Genomic DNA, 6884 nt, shown 5'->3' on the forward strand with positions numbered 1-6884 from the left:
GCCCTAAGCAGAGTAGCTACTCTCCTCTATCTCTGTGTTGTTCAATATGGAAGCCAATGTGGCTAGTCCAAATTGAAAAATTGAGAACAGATTTTGAAGACTTATCCCCCCAAAAAAGAATATAAAATATCTCATTATACAAATTTTATACTGGAAACATGTTGACATATTTTGAATATACTTGGTTAAATAAAATATATTAAAATGAAACTCACTTGTTTTTTACTTTTTAAACTGTGGCTATGAGAAAATTTTAAATTCCATATGGGGCTTCCATTATACTTGGTTGGACAGTACAGTTCTATAACATCAATGTTTAAGACATGAAACAATCAAACTTACAAATGAACACATGAAACAACCAACTTGTTCACAATACAAACCTTGGAAGCTATAAAGAAAAGGGAAAAAAGTGAAGCTTAAAATATCACAAGCAAATAAAAAATAAGAACTAGAAAAAGCAAAGTGTAAGAATATAAAAAAGAAAATATACAAAACCTTATGCATTAGAATTCTCTAAATAGTTACAGCAATTTAATAAATAATTATAAAAACTAATTGTAAAATGAAAACAAAACTCAAATAAGAACTTTATCAATCACCCTGGCCAATGTTACCAGGTGGTTAGAGTGTTGGCCCAAGTACCAAAGGGTCCCAGGTTTGATTCCCATTCAAGGGCACATACCTGAGTTGCAGGTTGCATCTGATCCCCAGCCCTGGTTGGGTCGCATGCAGAAGACAACCAATCCATGTCTCTCACATCCGTCTCTCTCTCTCTCTCTCTCTCTCTCTCTCTCTCTCTCTCTCTCTCTCTCCCCCCCCTCTCCCCTCCACTCTCTCTGAAAAGCAATGGGGAAAAACGAACTCTATAAATCAATGAGGGCTGAGGGGAGATCCATAAGGGACTTTGAGAAAAGATACTTACCAACATATAAAATGATTAACGTACAGAAATTCTGTATTCTCACTTTTCTTTCTTTTTTTTTTAAATATATTTTATTGATTTTTTACAGAGAGGAAGGGAGAGGGATAGAGAGTTAGAAACATCGATGAGAGAGAAACATTGATCAGCGATCAGCGGCCTCCTGCACACCCCCTACTGGGGATGTGCCCGCAACCAAGGTACATGCCCTTGACGGGAATCGAACCTGGGACCTTTCAGTCCACAGGCCAATGCTCTATCCACTGAGCCAAACCAATCAGGGCTGTATTCTCACTTTTCAAAATATATCATCACATAAGGGAAATCATGGTTTATAAACCTGTATATGTATATATTCTATATTTGTCCTTCAGAATTTGAAATGGTAGGTTTTCCAAAAGGGTTAACCAAATCAAGGTAAACTAAATGACAAGGTATTCTTACACTACTAGGAAAGAAGTACAGAAGAGTTTGTCTTATTTCATAAACTTGGAACTGACGAGAGAAAAAAGAAAGTCTCGCATTTTCTACACTTCAGAACAATTAATATAGTGATTCTCAAAGTGTGGTCCAGGGACAACTGATGTCCTAGTCCCCTAAAAGGACTTTGCAAGGTCAAAACTATTTTCATAATAATTTTTAAATTTATTTGCCTTTTTCACTTATTCTGTTTTCCAGAGACTATATGTGTAATACCATAACAGATTGAATGCAGAAGTGATAAGAAGCCCATTGTCTTTTATTAAGCCAGACATTAAAGAGATTTGCAAAAATATAAAATAATGCCACTCTTCTCACCAAGTTTTTCACTCTTTTGGAGAATATTTATTTTTCATTAAAAAATGCTATTTAGATAAACGAGTAGGGTTTTTTAAAATGAATTACAAATGAGTTTTTTTAATTTTTCAGTTTAAATTTCTATTATGGTAAATATAGATACAACCCACATACACAAAAGCTCTTTGGAACCCCAATAATTTTTAAGAGTATAACGAGGTCCTCAGACCAAAAGCTTTGAGTACAACTGACAGTTACAATGATAAGGGATAAATGACAACACGCACACTTACACCAATCTACCTCTGCCCTGGAAGACTATTACTGCTATTTATATCACAGAAATTTCTAACAGTTCAAACTCTCTAGTGACCAGTAAAGAAAAAAGTCTGGTGGGGGTAAAATTCGACAGGAAATTAAAAGGAAAGGAATTAAATGCTTCCTTTTCAGTTAGAAGGCTGCCATTCTGATTTTCTGATTTGAAGGCAAAACTCTACACAATTCAATAGATGTTTCAAAATTAACTAACCTCCATGTTTATGCCATCAACAATAACTTAATGCTTTCACAGTCCCCAACAGCTGCTTGAAAATTCATACAAACCCTAAATTACCCAGTACAAAAGCTAGATTCTCAGAGGTTGATATACTATCTTCGATGAAAAATTTAAATTATTTCATATTACCTTCATCCTCAAACTTAATCTACCCAAGTTGATGCCTATGCACAAAATGCCATACTTTCATACTAAAAAAAATGCAAGAATTACTACAGATAAAATAGAATTTCTGATTCATAAAATTTCTCAAAATTTCTGTAACCTATATAGTAAAATTATTAAATTTAACAATCTCAAAGAGGCCAGCTTCTCAATCTAAAAGGACAGAAAAATTTTGAAAATAGACTAACTTCCTTAGCTCTGTTAGCAGTCATTTTACCCTCAGATATAACACTCAAATTGAGAAATATGTTTAATATGGGAGGAAAGGCTGTGTAAATTGACTTTAATTTGTTTAATACTAGAAAGTCTTCCTTGTCCATCTAAATGTTCTTATAGATCAAGACCAAATTGCAAATGACCGTTTAACTAAGCTTTTAGGGAGGCTCTGGGTCCTTCAGCCTCCAGGTTAGTACCTATTACCCAAATTACTTCACTTTTCAGTTATGCTTAGCGTTTAGTCATCCTATAATACACGAAACCTTGCACGAATAAAAACCACTCCTGCTTCAATGCTATGTTTTTCATCAGAAGATTTTAATTTAATGCTCCTCTGCTCATTCCTCACTACAAGCAGAAGTAATCCAAGGGTGATGTCATGGAAAACAGCTTCCCCAGCCTTTAGAGACTGGATCCAGTGAGGATTCTAGGAAAAACCTCTATTGGGGAATAAAACCCCGAATCTTCTAACTTATATCCTAACTTGAAATCATTGATACAGTAATGTTAACATTCTAGTTCTCCACAATAATTAAATCCTTCTGAAGGTCTCAATGTTATGATATGGATATCCTACAAATCTTTAAATGATGCAAAATCATTAACTAAATTCAATGATCTTATTAGAAACAACAAATTTTCTATCTGTTCTTATTTGCTTTAATAATTTAGCCAGATGAGTTTTAGAGGTCTTATATTAGGAGAATATCTGAGGAAATATCTTGCCTTTTCCAATTTCTTTATTCCAAAGTTAAAATTTCTAATTCTGGCCGAAACCGGTTTGACTCAGTGGATAGAGCGTCGGCCTGCGGACTGAAGGGTCCCAGGTTCGATTCCGGTCAAGGGCATGTACCTGGGTTGCGGGCACATCCCCAGTAGGAGATGTGCGGGAGGCAGCTGATCGATGTTTCTCTTTCATTGATGTTTCTAACTCTCTATCTCTCTCCCTTCCTCTCTGTAAAAAATCAATAAAATATTAAAAAAAAATTTCTAATTCTGACAAGGCCTTCCACTTTTGGACCAACAGCAGCACAACATATACCCAAGGCAAAGAGGAACTCTGAGAGCCCCTCCAGTGAACGATTCCTAAAACACCCATAATAATTATCTCCCATTACTTTCCCTTTTCCATCCTGCTCCAGATACACTGGCCTCTTTGCTGTTTCTTGAAAACCAGCCACAAGCCCACCTTAAGGCCTTTCCCTCTGCCTGAATCACTCCATCCCGAAATACTGGTATACATGGCTCCCTTCAGGATTTTCCTTCAGTGTCATCTCAGTGAAGCCTTCCCCTTACCCCCTCCTTAAAATTTAAAAAAAAAAGCCTCCCAGCCCTGCCCAGTATAGCTCAGTTGGTTGAGTGTCATCCCCTGCACTGAAAGGTTGCGAGTCTGATTCCCAGTCAGGGTACACACCTAGGTTGCAGGATTGATCCCTGGGCAGGGTGCATACAGAAGTTGTTTCAGGAAGCATTTCTCTCTCATGTCATATCGATGATTCTCTCATTTTCTCTCTCTCTCTCAAATCAATAAAAAACATATAAAAAAGAAAATAAGAAAACCTCCTATATGCCCCACCAACCAGAAAATCCCCACATTCTTTTTCTGCTTAATTTTTCCTCTTAGTATATTAAAATTGTATTGTTTCATTGACTGTTGTATCCCCAGAATCTAGAAAGAACAGCACTTGGCACATAATAAATGCTTAGGAAATATTTGTTGCCCTAGCTGGTTTGGCTCAGTGGATAGAGAGTCAGCCTGCGGACTGAAGGGTCCCAGGTTCGATTCCGGTTGACGGCACATGCCTGGGTTGCGGGCTTGATCCCCAATAGGGGACATGCAGGAGGCAGCCAATCAGTGGTTCTCTCTCATCATTGATGTTTCTATCTCTCTCTCCTTCTCCCTTCCTCTCTGAAATCAATAAAGATATATTTTAAAAAAAAAGAAGAAACAACCAATCAAAAAAAAAAAACAAAATAAAAGAACTATTTGTTGGAGCCCTAGCCCGTTTTGCTCAGTGGATAGAGCGTCGGCCTGAGGACTGAAGGGTCCCAGGTTTGATTCCAATTGGGGGTGTGCAAGAGGCAGCCGATCAATGATTCTCATCATTGATGTTTCTATCTCTCTCTCCCTCTCCCTTCCTCTCTGAAATCAATAACAAATATATATATATATATATATATATGCATATATATACACACATATATATGCATATATATACAAATATATATGCATATATATACACACATATTTATATATATATTTGTTGGATGAATAGATAAATTTAATCCTCACATCCCTCCATATTCTGTAACTACCCCTGATTTAAAGACAAGAAAAACCAAAGCTCAGAGGTTAAGCTGCCCACGGCTATAATTAATTCTTAATAAGTGATAGAGCTGGGTCTGCCTGACATCAGAGCCTTCGAGTTTAACCAACCACCCTACAATGTTTTATCAATGACTATCTTTCATTTATCTTCAATGAAAAAACAACAACCTGTCACAAGGTACAGCATTCCAATTCAGAGGAGATATATACTAATAAATTAATTCAACCCCTCATAAGCTAAAGATTCATTCTCCTTACAGGTAATGTTATTCATTCTCAAAACATTTACACTGAGAAAGGGCAACCTTGACAACAGGCTAGCTACATAATTTTAGGGGTCCAGGGCAAAATGAATATGCAGGGCCCCTTGTTCAAAGCAGGAAGAAAGTATCATTAAAGATACTAAGACATAAAGCTTTCTCCTTTCTCCTATGGTCTCTCTCCACTTATCATGGTGTGTATTTGCTGTTTAATTCATTCTAAGTAAAGAAAAATTTAAAACTTAAATTATTAGCATGAATTTTACTGTTCACCTTTATATTGTACAAGTTTTACACAGATTATTAAACCAAGTTTGGGGCCCTGAACACCCAATGAAGCCAAGCTAGCCAAGGTTCCAAGATTTTAGCCCCAGATCACACAAATCAAAGCAGAGAGGTCAAACCTTAAAATTTCCACTAAAGCAGTGATTTCCCAAAATTCTACCTTCAGGACAAGCGGTAAGTCCAATATATAAAACCTAACATTATAAAGTAGGCTCTTCCTTTGGGAATTTAATCCTGCCTGCCTTTTATTATTCTGCCTTTTCACAAAACACAAAAGCATACTCTGAAAGACAACTGGTATTGGGTTATAAATTGAATAAACATCCAAAACAAAAAAATCATTTGTTAGCTAAAAATAATATACTAAAAAAAAAATGTTTCTTTCACTTTTTGTGGACCATTTTTAAAGCCAAACCATACCACATTATTGATGTGTCGAGTAAGAATGATCCCATACTAATCTGTTACACATATATATTATAAATTCTGACAAATAAGTGAAATTTTCAAACCACAAATATTTACTATCCTATTATTTCCCCCAAGTTAATCAGCAATAAAGAGCGAAAATTAGCATCCTTTACCACTGAAAAACTGTTTCTAATCACCTAAATGAGAATTCTATAAATATTGTCAAAAAGTTGAGTTTCTATACATTTCTAGATATATTAAGCATTACAGAAATCAAATGCATTTAGAAGCTCTTCAAAAAATATTCAGGCATCCTATTTCCTAGATATGAAAAACGGCATTAAAATTAGGGTACTCATATTAAAAGCATTTTCTGAATTACAATTTAATCAGATTAACAAAAGAAAATATCAATTCAGAAAATATAAGACACCAAACAAATATAAGGTATTAAATAAATATTGTAAGAAAAATAAGCGGCCTAGATAAATGAAAAGCAAAGCACTACAATAACGTTAAATTTGAATTAAAGAATACCGTTATTTAAATAAGCAGTTAGCATTTTGTAGGAAGGCCAAGCAACGTGACTATTATATATCTAGTCGATTTACAGCACTGCTTCGACATTCCATACTTATTGCTTATACTCATAATAAAGAAATAGAGGCAGCAACAGTTAGCCACTACAGCATTAACCACTCTAGCAAAGGTTACTCAAAAAATTGCCTTGCATTTTTATCTCTACACTCTATAGCTACAGATTATTTTCATATATATATGGCCTCATAGTCCCTCACTACCCTGTGATGTGACTAGATTTCATAGATAAGAAACCAAAGCTCGGTAAGCGATTTTCTCAGAGTCACCCAGTCGAACCCAGACCTTCTGATTCCACATTTTATACCTCGCATTTCATATAGTTCTATTTCAGGCATAAATGGGGTTTTTAAAGGGATAGAACGG

Source organism: Myotis nattereri (genome assembly GCF_964212035.1).
Source record: "Myotis nattereri genome assembly, chromosome: X".
Lineage (NCBI taxonomy): Eukaryota > Metazoa > Chordata > Mammalia > Chiroptera > Vespertilionidae > Myotis > Myotis nattereri.